This window comes from Pteropus alecto, unplaced genomic scaffold (genome assembly GCF_000325575.1).
Source record: "Pteropus alecto unplaced genomic scaffold, ASM32557v1 scaffold5, whole genome shotgun sequence".
NCBI classification, from domain to species: Eukaryota; Metazoa; Chordata; class Mammalia; order Chiroptera; family Pteropodidae; genus Pteropus; species Pteropus alecto.
In genome coordinates this window covers 6,504,564-6,520,248 of record NW_006441953.1, presented here as the reverse complement: position 1 = coordinate 6,520,248, position 15,685 = coordinate 6,504,564, and the positions used below count along the sequence as shown (strand labels likewise).

General features: G+C 34.2%; 1 pseudogene; it reads left to right on the top strand.

The window, feature by feature from the left end:
• The first annotated feature begins 4,228 nt into the window (after window positions 1-4,228).
• Window positions 4,229-5,166, top strand: LOC102888192 (annotated as a pseudogene).
• Window positions 5,167-15,685: the final 10,519 nt, after the last annotated feature.

Below are 15,685 nucleotides of genomic sequence, written 5' to 3'. Positions count from 1 at the left end.
ATTATAGACATTTAATTTTTTATTAATTTGGGGGGAATTCTCAGGTATTATTCAGGTATATTATCTCTTCCTTTCTATTTCTTGTACCTCTTATCAAATTCTATTGGCTGATACTTGAAAGACAATATTGAATAATAATGTAGATATGGGAATTTCTGCCTTATTCCTGACTAGTAGGAAAGCATCCAGTGTTCCTCCACTAAGTTATGTGTTTAAAAAAGTGGCCACTGGTACACTGAAAACTATAAGACATTGATTAAAGAAATTGAAAAAGACATAAATAATGGAAAAATAGTTCATGCTATGGGTTAGAATAATTAATATTTGTTAAATGTCCACATTACCCAAAACAATCTACAGATTAAGTGCAATCCTTATATAAATTGCAATGGAATTTCTCAAAAAATAGAACAAAGAATTCTAAAATTTGTATGAAACAACAAAAGAACCGGAATAGCCAAAGCTATCTGAAGAAAGAAGAACAAAGTTGGAGGCATCGTGGTTCTTGATCTCAAATTATATTACAAAGTTATAATAATCGAAACAGTATGGTATTGGCATAACAACAGATGCATAGATTAATAGAACAGAATAGAGAGAGCAGGAATAAACCCACACATATGTGGTCAATTAATTTACTACAAAGGAGCCAACAACATAAAATGAGAAAAGGACAGTCTCTTCAGTAAATGGTGTTTGGAAAACTAGACAACAACATGCAAAAGAATGAAACTGGATCACTATCTACACCATAGATAGAAATTAAGTCAAAGTGGATTAAAGACTTGAATATAAGACCTGAAACCATAAAGCTCCTAGAAGAAAACATAGGCGGTAATCTTCCTGACATCAGACTTGGCAATGATTTTTTGGATTTGACATCAAAAGCAAAGGCAACAAAAGCAAAAATAAACAAGCGGGACTACATCAAAATAAAGCTGCCGCACAGCAATGGAAACCATCAACAAAACGAAAAGGCCAGCTACTGAATGAAAGAAAATATTTGCAAATCATATATCTGATAAGAGGTTAATATCTAAAATGTATAAAGAACTCATACAGCTCAGTAGAAAAAAGTCTGATTAAAAAATGGGCAGAGGATCTGAATAAAAATTTTTCCAAAGATGCAAACGGCCCATGGATACATGAAAAAATAATCATCAGGGAAATGCAAATCAAAACCACAATGAGATGTCACCTGACACCTATTAATAGCTGTTATCAAAAAGACAAGAAATAACAAATGTTGGTGAAAATGCAGAGAACATAAAACTGTTGGTGAGTATATAAACTGATGCAGCCATTATGGAAAACAGTATCGGGGGTTCTCAAAAAATGAAAAATAGAACTACTATATGATCCAGCAATGCCACTTCTGGTACAGTAAGTTTTTACTTAATGTCCTCAATAGGTTCTTGAAACTGCAGTGAAACAAAGCATAATGAAACCAATTTTACCATAGGCTAATTGATGTAAACAAGAGCTAAGTTCCTACAGCATCTCATCAACGTTATATTGAAATGATGTTGAATGAAATGACATTGTGAGGATCTGGTGCATTTATTCAAAGAAAATGAAAACACAAATTCAAAATAAATATATACACCCCATGTTCATGCATCATTATTTACAATCGCCAGCATAGGGAAACAACCTAAGTGTCCATCGGTGGATAAATGGATAAAAAACTTGTGATATACAACACGCACACACACACACACACACACACACACACACACACACACACATTCAGCCATTAAAATATATATATATTCAGCCATAAAAAATAATGAAATCTTGCCATTTGCGACAACATGGATGGACACTGAGGGCATTATGCTAAGTGAAATAAATCAGAGAAAGACAAGACAAATACTATATGACCTTCCTTACACATGGAATCTAAAAAAAAAACCAAGCTCATAGCACATCAGTGCTTGCCAGAGGTGGGGGGAATGGGTGAAGGGAGTCAAAAAGTACAAACTTCCATTTATAAAATAAATAAGTCATGGGGATATAATGTATAACATGGCAACTATAATTAATAATACTATATTGCATCTTTGAGAGTTGCTAAGAGAGTAAATCTTAAAAGTTCTTAGTACCAGAAAATAAATTCTGTAACTATATATGATGATGGATGTTAACTAGATTTATTGTGGTGATCATTTCACAATACATACAAATATTGAATCATTATGTGCAATCCTGAAACTATTATGTTAGTTCTATCTTAGTAAAAAAAAAAAGAGTTACTGGTAATTATTTCTTCTTCTTCTTCTTATTTTTTTGCCATTTCAGGAATAGGTGTTGAATTCATCAATTTCCTTTTTAGTTTCTATTAAGATAATAATTAAAATTTTCTCCTCAAATTAATTAATGTATGATACTTATCAGTCAATAATATTTGGATACAGGTGCCAAAATACCACTTTTCTTTCTTAATGAAAATAATTCCAAATCATTATAAATAAAATAATTTTATTAGTTAAAAATAATAATATTGGGAGGTGGGTAGGGCACCTTTTCAATTTGCATGTTTCTCTGCTTACTCTTCTCACACATGGCTTACTCTTACTTCTTTCGTTTCTTTGCTCAAGGTCACTTTTTCAGTGAGGTCTGTCTTAACTATCCTATTTAATTGCACATTTCTATCCTTCACTGGGACTCCTAGTTCCCCCCACCCTGTTCTATTTTTTTTCTCTTGGACTTATCACTTTCTAACATACTATCTATTTACTTACTATGTTTGTTATAGGTTGTCTGTCTCCATGAAAAGTATTTTCCACAAAATAGGGGCTTTTTGTCCTTTTAAAAAATACTTTTGAATGATACATTTTAAATGCCTTTAGCAGTGCCTGGTACATACGAAGGACAAAAAAAGAAGAAAAAATAAGTGAGTAAATGAGATTGGAGCCTATCAAGGCATGCTGAGAGGGAGCGTTTGGACTTGAGCCTCCTTCCTATACAAGGAGAGCTTGAAGTTGAGAATTTAATAGTACTTCTAGATGAGGTTATAATTATAGTCATTGAGATACAGGAAAAAGATTGGAAGACTTTCATTGTAGAACGTAGACACTTTGTTCCAGCAGTGAGTGTCACAGCCTGCAGTGCTCCATGAATTAAACGCATTGTGTTAAACTTGTGGTTATTGGTGAATAGCTCAACTATGTTACACTGCATTTTTGTGTATTCAATATAAACATTTAAAATATGGCTTTATTTTTAAATTTATACCAGAAACCTCAAGAAACGTAAAAGGAGTGGCCCAATCTTTTCTCGACCTCTGAGAGGTGGCGGTAGAGACCGACTGCTCGTCTTCCACTGCGGCTCCTTGTCTTCCTGAACTACGACTGAGCCCTTTTCTAACTGTGTCACCTGCATCTTTAATTGATTTGCCAATTTGAGCTGTAATTTAGAGATAATTTTTGCTACAAAGAGTTAAAATATCAGAGCTTTTAACCATTCTAAAATTTAGAAATAAGAATTTGAGACAAATTAGATTTTTCTAATAGAAACGTTCTGAGACTAAAGCCCTAAAGGGGAGTAAGGAAACCAATTAACTTTAATTTAAATAATCATGTCTTAAATAGCAAATGAACCAAATTCTATTGTTAAAGAACAACTGTATTAAATCCCTGAAAGGTTAGCTTCCAAATGGCATTAAAGCAGTGGTTGCATGTCTTACTAATGAAACAAGTTTCTGTTGGTCACTATAACCTCTGTTCGTAGTCTTTCTGAGCATTGCTATTGAGAGTAGAGGAGGGGAAAGATCGAGAGGGAATTCCCTCTGAAATTCCCACTGAAGTTCCTATTGTTAGCAACTTTTTTTTTTTTTTAGCAACAAACAAAAAAGCTAATTGTTTTATTCCTGGGGGAAAAATAGTACAAGAAAATGTGAAAGAAGCTTATTTGATTATTCTAAGACTCAAATATAGTGTGGTATATGATTTTTTGTTTGTACTTGCTATTTAAAAATAACATATTTATGGCTTCTTTTCAGCCCAGGAGGCACATGAGGCTATGGACCGGGCTGCAGTGGCCAGGGTAGGCACTGAAGCAAGCACCAGCATGTGCTCCCTCGTGGCGGGAGTGGTGCTGGTCCAGTGCACATTCACCTTGAAGACAAAGACAGGGCCAGAAGACCAAGATCATTGAAATGTCTATATCTAAGCCTTACATCTCTGGATATTGCTTACCCACCTATGCTGTTGTTCTAGGGCAAATTCAAGGACAGAAGAACTCAGAGTGCCTGAAGGAAGATTGGATAACCAAGAAATGACTAGTCAAGATTCTGCTGTACATGTGAAAATGATGCCAGAATTCTGGAAAAGTTCAGTTTGCATCAAGAACTCCACAAGAAGAGTAGAAGAAATTATCTGTGGTCTTATCAAAGGAGAAGCTGTTAAACTTCAGATAGTAACAGACTTTGTATGACACTGAGCAGATTTTCCTAGAAAAGGAAAAGATCACCAACATGTCATAATATCATTGACAACAGAAAGCTAGTTCCAGATAAATGTCAAAAAAAGCTACTGCAACAAAGGAAAAATATGCTATTGAAATTGATCCTATTTTTACCATAGAAGTACTCTTATATGGTAGAATGGTATAGTAAATCACATGGTTTGCTTGTTGAACAAGCTTTACCGAAAGCTAAACTTAAAGAAATTGTGGCAGAATCTGATGTTATGCTCAAGGAAGAGTAAGAGAATTTCTTTGATAGACTATAACCACATAGTATCCCTGTGTTCATATTTTCAGCTGGTATCAGTGATGTCCTAGAGGAGATTATCCATCAAACTGGTGTTTATTATCCAAATGTCAAATTAGTGTCCAACTTCATGGATTTTGATGACAATGGGGTGCTCGAAGAATTTAAAGGAGAACTAATGTATTTAACAAACATCGTGGCGCCTTGAAGAACACAGAATATTTCAATCAATTAAAAGATAATAGCCAGATAATTTTGCTGGGAGACTCCCAAGGAGACTTAAGAATGAATGGCAGATGGAGTAGTGAATGTTTAACGCATTCTGAAAACTGGATATCTAAATGAAAGAGTGAATGGGCTTTTACAAAAGCACATGAGCTCTTATGATATTATTCTAGTAAAAGATAAAATCAATGGAGATAGCCAACTCTATCTTACAGAAGATTGTGTAAACCAGTATTCTTCAAGACGTTCCTCCTGTGGGGCGACTAATGGAAGAACTGTTCATGTATGTGCTCTTCTTGCTGAAAGATTTTTATTCATAACATATTCTTGCTTTCGAAGTGTTTCCTCTATATTACTGAAGTGTTTTAGGCATGTTGAATCCATCAACTGGAAGCTCCTTTTTCTCCACCTCTCTCAGCACATTCCTCACCATGATTTTTAACATTAAAAAAAAAAATTTAAAGTCAAAATTTGAAAAATAACTTCTTATGTTTGCAGAGTGAATTTTGTAGTTTAATGCTATTATGAAGTTTTTGAAATGTCTTTTTACATTGGGAAAATGTGAGGTGAGTGATGTTAAGTATTGCCATTTTTGTGATTTGGATGATTTATGCTGATGATATCACTGTCTCCTGAAATTGTGTTATGTTGGTTATTTTGTTTAGGGAAAATTGATATTTACCAGAAAATACTAGCACTTGGTGTTTGAAAAAACTTGGTAACTACGTGTCACTAGCCATTATAAAATGTTCTGTATGGATGCACTGGTAATACACATGAAATGAAAAGCCTTTCAATTCTAAAAAAAAAATAATGTATTTATTATGATTGAGATTACTATTTATAACTACAATGACTAAATTTCAGCCAATGTCTATAAACATTAAAGCAATCGTCAACAATGTATTAATAGAGTATATATTATGCTAAAATCTGGCAGTGGGCTAGAGATACATCCTGGAGATGTATCTTGGATTAATTTACATAATAGAGTAGAAAAAACATGAGTGTGGCAGACAGTTTGAAGCCAGATCATGGAAGCCTTTAAATGCCATGTTCAAAGGCATTTTTTTTCATGCCTTCTCTATTTCTTCCTCCTCATGTGCTGCTACCTTTATGACTTAAGGAAAGCAAGTTAACCTTGCTGAGACTATCTTATCTGTATTATGGGGATACTAATCCTGTATTATGGATATGCTTGGAGGATTAATGGAGGTAAAGCTTGTGACTGAGGCTGGATCACAGTGGAAGCTTAATATATATTGGCCTTAGCATTGTTTTCTAATCACAGTGGAAGCTTAATAAATATTGGCCTTAGCATTGTTTTTAATCACAGTGGAAGCCTAATAAATATTGGCTTTAGCATTGTTTTCCAGAAATGAAATGCTGCTTTCTGCACCCCATCTTCACATCCTGTGCTTCATAAATGTTTGTTGTTTTTTATTTCCTTGTGGTATTTTTTTGGAAGAAGTCTTAAAAAACCACTACAGAATTTACCAAAAGAGAAAATAGCATGAATTGACAGAAGAGGGCAAAAAGAGTTAAAAAGGTTGATATACCATAGCCTTAACTTTCTGAAGATACTTTTTCTTCAAAACATAGCTACTGCCTTTGCCGGCAACGTGACCTGTGCCTTGCTCCAATTACTGACGCAAATCAAGACAATTTTTTTCCTGTGAAGGACTTGGTGAAATGATGCTATAGAAAAATCCAGTGCATTTCCATTATTGCTTGCTTAACAGCAATCTTATTTTATAGCAATAGGAAAATAATTTTGCAGAATGCTTCCCCATTCCCACATAGAAAGTACATAACATTATGTTTGTGTTGAAACTTTCTTCAAAATGTCATAACCCCATTCGAAAGAGAATTAAAATCCCGTTATTTTAATTTACATCTAGCCACAAGATAAGTAAAGTTATCATTGAAATTCTAATTAAATAGGATGATTGACTAAGGTAGCACATCAAAGAAGAGAAGTGAATATGATAAGTCGAGGACTTATTAATTAGTCTGCGTGGAAGAAATTCCAGGGATGTCAAGCTGAGCCTGCTGCAAGGAGAAAAAAAGCAGACAAGAAAATGTTCGTTTCTTTGAAGTTAGGAACTGAGATAGTGATGGAGGTAATTGTGTCTGACTGGATCCAGTAATGAAGAGCTGTAAATCAGACTTCAGAATCGAAGGAAAGATTCAAGTAACGAATGTGGCTGCTCCCCCCTGCTGTGAAGAAACAGAATGCAGAGTGCACTAATTGACCCAGCCTATTTCCCAGTAGTTCTCTGTTATTATTTATTAATTTTTAATTTCTGAATAATTCACATCCTGGGAAATTATTCTTGACAGCCTGTTAGGCGTGCCAAAGTTAATGGAGGATGAAAGGACTGGTACCCGAATTAGCGGGGATGTAGTCACAGGCTACTGGATTTAATGATTTTGGAAAGAAAAATTGATTTCACACAGCGTGTCACTTTATACTACTTTTAGGGATACACCAGCTATTTGATTAATTGAGGAATAACCAATTCAAAGTATATTTGAAGTGTAAATGAGTCACACTGCTCAGCTGTTTATTTTTCCCTGTTTCTGAGGCATCTGAATTTTCTTGAAGCTGATGATTAAAAGTCGATGAAGACACACTTGCACGCTTCGTGAGTGCACACCTGTTTGATTTGTATTAAACCCAGAAGGGAGAAAAACCTTGAAATACAAGAAGAGATATTTTCACTTTTCTTTTTTCTCCCTTCTAATTTCTTTATGTGATTTTTTTTTTTTTATTCCAGCATATGGCACAGCAGTAGTTACAATCTGCAATGAGGCACAAGAAAATTTCTCATTTGTTTTACAGCCTATGAGCACAAGCAGAAAGAAGCAATGCTTGCTAACAAATCGAAGGAACAAGTAGAAGAAAAGCGTATTGAAAGAAAACAATGACTTTAATGAATAGGGGAAGAGGATTAATCTATTGGGAAAATGAGTGAGGCAGAAATATGTCATGGCCGTCCAGCCTGTAAACTCTGTGTCACTCATGGCTGTCCTCTTTCTGGTGAACCTCATTAGCTTTGGTGTCTCTACTGCTGCCCTCTTTGTCCATCTCTCTGGCCTAGTCCTCTAACTAGTTTCCTGAAGTCAAATCTTCCTCTTCCACCATATTCCACGGGTGCTTCTCCAAGTTTAATGGACAAACAGATCACCTGGGAGTTCTTGCTACTCTGCAGGTTAGATTCAGGTTTGGGTCCGGGGAGGAGTGTGGCTGAGATTCTGCATTTCTAACAGGCTCCTAGGTGAAGCTCATGCTGCTGGTCCTAGACCGGTCTTTGAGCAACAAGGTCCTACAAAACTCGACAACTCACTTTCTTTAAAACACTGCTTTTAAGCATGTAACACTCTCATTCAGAAGCTTTAAGTGATTTTTAGTAACTATAATTAAACACAGATTCCTTAGTCTGGCATTCAAGATCTTTCTAATATGATCATAACCTGCCTCCCTGGCCATATGCTATGTTTCCCAGCTGTGTACTATTGTTTATGCTATTTCTTCTTCCTTTGGAATCCTATCCGTGCCCCAGGGAGTATTTCCACCACCACATCCCTCATGTTGCCTATTCTGACCTTCTCCCACTCGACAAGACACAAGTTCTCCTTCAAATTCTTTCTCTCATACTTTAGTTTTACCTCTTTCTTGCCATGTGATATCGTCAATCTTATATTATTGCTATAATGCACTTATTTCTCCCTGTGCACATACAGGATTGTGAGTTACATAGGTGGGGACTGTGCCTTAACTTTATGTCTTTCCTAAGCAGCGGTGCAGCATACAGAGTATGTACTTAACAAATATTTAATTAAACGGAAATGACCTCAGAATAGAGACGGCCATGAATCCTGAGGAACTTTCTGCTCTGTCTAGACTTTGTATAACTATTCATTGTCCTCTCCAAAGGATTTAAAAACCCCTAAGGCCTTGGCCATCCGACCATAATTCTCACCCTATCTACAATCTCCTGATACTAATTTTTCAGCATTGTACCAGTTCTCAAACCATTGCTTCCACCTGTCCTCCACTCCTGAAGGGTGTGGCTCCACAGCGGGTTTAACAAACTTACCCAACACCAAAGGTATTCCCAAGTTCTTTCTTCATCTTTTCTTTTCTCCTCTTTTTCCTTTTTGTGTACCTCATGCCCTTATCCTGCTATATTTTCATCCTTAACCCCCTTATACCCTACCAAATATAGAGGATAAAAACATTTAAAAATATTTCTAATTTCATATCTACCGTAAAGATTCAGACAAAAATAAACCACAATAAGCAATTTATTTTTCAATCCCAGATCAAACGTGATACTTTCATCTCTTCATTTATGTATTACTTATTCCTTCTTTAGAAATATCTGTGTTATGATACTTTCGCTTTGTATTATGGCAACAGTTTTGACATCTGTTTTCCTTGCTAAATAGTGAAATCCTTGAGGAGAAGATAATTTTATTCACTTTATTATCTTTAAAATCTTTCTGCAGAAACAAGCAAGTATAGATGTATAAATAAAATGCATTTATTTATCTTTGAAACTTCAATGTCCAGCATATAGAAGATTCTCTATAAGAAATTGTTGAGCCCTGGCCACTCTATCTCTCAGAATGGTCTATCAGTGAATGACATAATTTTGAATTTACTCATTTGTCATAGATTTATTTTCACTGACTTTTGGAACCACAGTTTCAAACAGCTTTTAGCCATACCACTTGGAGCAGTGAAGTCTGGAGGATGCCCCTAAAAATCCATAGTCATTCATCATTGGTCAAGCCCCAATACAAGTCTTGTATTGAGAGGGTTATTTAACTGGTTTCCTGATTATGTAGTTTGTATATTATCCAATCTATTCAGCTCATGAGACCAGATAACTCTGTCTAAAATGAACAGGCAGATTTTTACTTTATAACAGTTCTAAAAGACTCACTAAGAACAACTTCCTTAAAGAAAAGGCAGTGAAAGGGAGTTCCAATAGCAGTATATATGAATATTAGTTAAAAGGCCAAAACCTGTAGCTAATAAGATAAAGCGAAGGGAAAATATAGAAATTCTTTTGGTGGAATGTTCTCAGCTGATATATTAAATTTAGAAACTCTTTTGATGGAATGTTTATAACTGATGCCAGCATAAGAATGAGGAGTGATTCAAACTATTAGTCATTCAGGAATATTACAGAGCAAAAACAGTGTGGTTCTGGTACAGAAACAGAACAATGGACCAGAATGGAGAGTTCAGAAATAGATCTGTATGTATGTGGGAATTTGATGTAGGATAAATATGGTAACACCAAAAATTGGAAAAAGATGCCTTGTTTGGTATTAGGAAAACTGGCTCATTACTTAGAGAAAAAGCTGGGCTTTTGCCTTATACTATACAAAGATGGACGGTAGATGGGTTAAAAACTTGAGTGAGAAAGGTAAAAGTACAGAGCCAGTAAGAAGAAAATGAAGACTATCTTTGTAAAATTCAACAAATCAGAAAAGCACAAATAATAAATGAAAAATTGATGACTTAATTACATCATTATTAAGGTTTTTTTCATTCAACTAAGGATACAAAACAGAGGTAAGAGACAAGGGGGAAATAGCTGCAGCACCGAAAACTAACAAGAGATGAACATCCGAATCAGTGCTGTCCACTAGATAGATGTGGGCCACACATGGGATTTAAAATGTTCTAATAATCACACTGAAAATAAAAAGAAGTGAAATTAATTTTCATAATATAGTTATACAATGTACCAAAAATATTATCATTTCAATATGAAATTCAAAAAGAAAATTATTAATGAGATATTTTAAACATTTTTTGATACTAAGTATTTAAAATCTGGTGTGTGTTTTACACTTACAGCACATCTCAATTTAGACAATAATTTTTATTGGATTTATATGATCTATATTAATATTTCATAAAAAGTAGATTTACATGCTCCAGTTGTTCCAAACATACTTAAATTTTTTCCAATAAATACATTAAGTTCCAAAAAATACTTTTCTTTAATATTTGCATCCATGGTGACAAAACTGATTCATCTTTTTGAAAAGAATTGATTTGACTTATAAGCAAAAGCATATCAGTTCCAAAACTGCATAATTCACATTAAGTAAATTCACTAATGCTTATATCGACGTAATATAATTGATATTAAGTTCAAAGGGGTATTTCGTAATTTGAAAAACAACTATAAATTTACCAATATTAACAAAGCATTCTTCAAAATTTTTCTCATTTGTGTTTTTTTCTTTTTGCAATCAAATTGCATTATGCTATTATGGTTAGACTCTCTTGCACTTTGATACATGTTAGAAAAATGTGTAAAATTATTATTGATTTGTATTATGAAGAGTTTTAATTTCAACATAAATTCTTTTACTTGTCTGACTAGGTAAAAAATAACCTTCTTTTTGGAGTTTTCAATTTAGTTTGTTCATATATTGTTTGATATCTGTGAGAAAATGTAAATTGCAGTATTATTTTCTGTGTTTGTTTATTGAATATTTAGCAAGCATTCCTTCTATTTCCAGAAAATTTTGAATTGAACTTAATAGTAAATTTTTAAAATCCTTTCTGACTCTGTCAGTGAGCATTGGCAATGAGCACTGACAAGACCACTAAAATCATTGTCTTCTGTTTCTTTCAACAGTTCCACAAGTTGATAATAATTCATAGCACTTGCACATATGTGCCAAATGACTTTGAAACAACTGTACCTGTAAGACTTTTTACAGAGTCTGCTTCAGAAAACTGAGCACAAATGTTTTTAATATATTACACAGTGAAATAAAAGAGTAAAGGAAACAAGTCTCTTGTTTTAAAATTTCAATAAATCTGGATTTTTGACCTCCTAGAAACATTTTGACTTACTAGAAACACTTTTAAAACATATCTAGCTGAAATTCTTCTTCAATGGTCATAAAATTTTTTTTAAACCTGCACCCCAAATTCATTTTTTCTCCCTGATTTGGTAAGACTTCTTTCTAGTTTTGAAAGTCCTTTGAGCAATGAATATACTAAGTATTAATAGATAATGTTTCATATTACATGATTCATCTAAAGCTAAAGATAAGTATTTGTAATTTTTCAAATTATGAATCAATTGATCTTTGATATTTTTAGAAATGTCTTGTAACCTATGGGCAATTGTTTGCTGGCTTGGTTGAGATCTTTCACTTTTTATAAATATCTTTTTTAGTCTTTTCTTCATAACTTTTAACACTATTTCCATACTGAAATAATTTCTTTTACCATCTTTCTGCCTAAAGATGATTTTCTTTTTATTTTATTTCCTTCCTTCCTTTCCTTTCCTTTTCTTTTCTTTTTTTTTATGCATGTGCAAAAATCCAAGACATTTTTTAGCTGAGAAACTAGGAGAATTTTGGCCAGCAAATCTACATTTCAAGAACAAGTAAAGCACATTCTCTAAAGGAAATGATAACAGCAGGCTTAGGACTTCAGAAAGGAAGAAAGAACAACAGAATAGGTAAAAATAAGGACAAAAATAATAGACAATTTTTTACCTCATGAGTTTTTAAAAATCATGTTTGATAGTTTGTATTAGTTCTCTACTGTTTCTGTAACAAATAACCACAAACATAATGGCTAAAACAATACAAAATTATTATCTTACAGTTCTTAACATGAGAAGTTCAAAATGGATCTCACTGGGCTAACATTGAGATGTCGTCAGAACTGCATTCCTTCTGAAGACTCTAGGGGAGAATAGATAACCTTGCTTTTCCCAGCTTCTAGAAGCCACTTGGCTCTTGATTTCCTTCCTCCATCTTCAAAGCCAGTTGACCAAGCTCTTCTCACACTCATCTCTTTTATTCTCTCTTCTGCCTTTCTCTACCACTTTTAAGGATCCTATGACTACATTGGGCCCACCTCGATAATCTTGTATAACCTCTCAGTTTTAAGGTCACCTGATTAGCAACTTTAATTCCATCTGCAACCATAATCCCCCTTTGCCTTGTAACCTAACATATTCACTGCTTCTGGGGCTTAGGATGTGGCCATCTCTGGAGTAGGGGACAATATTCTGCCTGTCACAGAATTTAAAAATTATCAATCCATCTAATGTGGTGTTCAATGTGTGGAGAAGAAATATTTAAGACATTACATTTAAAAGGTGAGACAGGAGAATCTCTAGAGAATCATCCTGAGAGAAAAAAGCCAGTCCTAAAGGTTATATACTACATGATTCCATTTATATAACATTTTTGAAATAACTAAATTTTAGAAATGGAGGACCTATTGCCAAGACAAATGGTTGCCAGGGGTTCGCATGGGGGAGCGGATGAAGGGAGGTAGATGGATTATAAAGGCAATTCAAGGAATATTTGTGATTTTGAACTGTTGGATATCTTGACTGTGATGGTGAATATATGAACCTACACGGGTTATAAAATTGTATAAAACTTAATACATAAACACACACGCATGAATATCAGTAAAACTAAGAGATCTCAATGTGATCAGTAAGGCGTATTAATTTCAATATTCTGGTTATGATGCGGGGTCTTCAAAGTCAGTATATATCTAGAGCTTTTTGTTTTTAATTATTTTTGAGGGGGATGAGAAGTATTGTGTTTAATTCATAAGTTAATCTTAGTTTATCTGCAGATTGCAGGATATTGATCATTTCTTTAGGGTCTTAAAAAGTAGTTGGCGGAGGCGGGAGAGAGGCAAGTGTGTTATAAAAGGCCAATATGGGGGAACTCCTATACTGTTGGAACTGTATAGTAACTTGACTATGGTGGTGGGTACACAATGCTGCACAGTGATAAAATTATGTAGAACTTAATACATCATACACACACCAATGAATCCAATGGGGAAATCTGAATTCAATCTGTGGATTGTATCAATGTCAGTATCCTGGTTGTGGTATTATACTATAGTTTGTAAAATATTACCATTGGGGGAAACTGAAATCAGTGTATGAAAGATCCCTCTCTATTATTTCTTACAACCATATGTGAACCTACAATTGTCTCAAAAATTTCAATTAAAGAAAAAGTGATAGAGTGACCTAATGGCAATAAGTTTTCCACACTTTACTCAAAATGATAAAATTCTCAGATTGTGATAAATTATACATGAATATTATAATCCTTATAGCAACCATTAAGAAAACTATACAAACAAATATGCTCTAAAGAAAAATATTCATGCTATCTACAGGAAGATAAAGAAAGAGAAACAGAGGAAGCAAATAGTAAACAAATAATAAAACAGCAAGCTTACACCCTACATTTGAATAATTACTTTAATTCTTGGTCTGCATGCACCAATGGAAAGACAGATTGGCAGAGGGGATAAATTTAATTATCAATTACTGTTTAAGTAGCTATCACTGTAACATATGCCGCTTGCATAAACTATTAAAATGGATACATTAAATGTTACATAAGTGAACAGAAAAAAATCCTCAAACTTCCGGAATCAATCCATTGACACTGGCTACATTGGTGGTGTGTTTATATATAAGAAGTGATGCAGGTGCCCACAATGTGCACTATGATAAAAACAATAATACTGTGTTACATGATTCAACAGTTAAAGTGACATCACAGTAAACAACCCATTCCATCACTTTTACTCAGAAGTAATATAAATCAATTCAACCCACATTTCCTTGACCAAAGCAGTTTTTGGCTAATCTATCTTCAAGTGAAAGTACGTGGCTGAGAAATGCTGGCAATTTATGTCTTTCTACCATTTGCTGAAGAATAAGACTGGACATATTTGAGGCTACTGTAAAAGATTGTTTATGGAAGGCAAGAGAGAAAAAGTAAGAAAGTAGGAGATTAAGAAGGCAGGAAGAAAAAGTGAAGCAAAGCTAGAAATCTATTAGAAATGAGTGATAGAATGGGTGCTTTGGTTACCTCATAATTCTTTTAATCCCATCAGGACCCTAGGCTATCTTTGTTCTCCTACCCTCCAGGTCTCTTGCTGGTGACACTCTTTGGCCAAACACAGCCGCAGAGCACATGAATCTGTGATGCCTCTAATGACAATGCGTTAGGATGCAGAAATGATCTTCAGCACACCTTGTCTTTTTCTTTCTTGATTTTTTCCTTTTATTTTGAGGGGAAGATATCCTTCCTAGAGGAGCTTCTGGAGAAAGAACACATAGGAATTAACTTTTTAAGTTCTTGCGTATCTGAAAATATCTTTATTCTTCCCTCATATGTATTTAATATGTATTAGATAGTTTGACTGAGTCTAGAATTGCAGTAGCAATACTTTTCCTTGAGAATTTTGAAGGTCTTCCTCCTTCGTCTTGTTGATTCTACCTGATTCCTGATCTTTTGTATGTAAACTGCTTTTCTCTCTGGAAACTTATAGAATCTTTTCTTGGTCCCCAATGTTTTAAAATTTCACGATGGTGTCCTGTGATATAGAGCTACTCAAATCTATTGTGTGTGTGGGGGGGACGGGGGGGTGGCAGGGCACTTGGTGAGTCTTTTCCACTTGGCAGTTCACGTCTTCGGTTGTGAGAAATTTTTGTTGACTTATTTTATTAATGATTTTTCTACTTTGTTCTTTCTGTTTTCCCTGGAGAAAATATCTATTTACTTAGATGCTGGACCTTCAGGTCTGCTTCTTTTATTTTTCCTATATCTTTTCTATTTTCCTTTTCTTTGTTTTTTTGCTCTACTTTCTCAGAACTTTCTTCAACTTTATCTTCCAACTCTTTTACTGAAATTTTC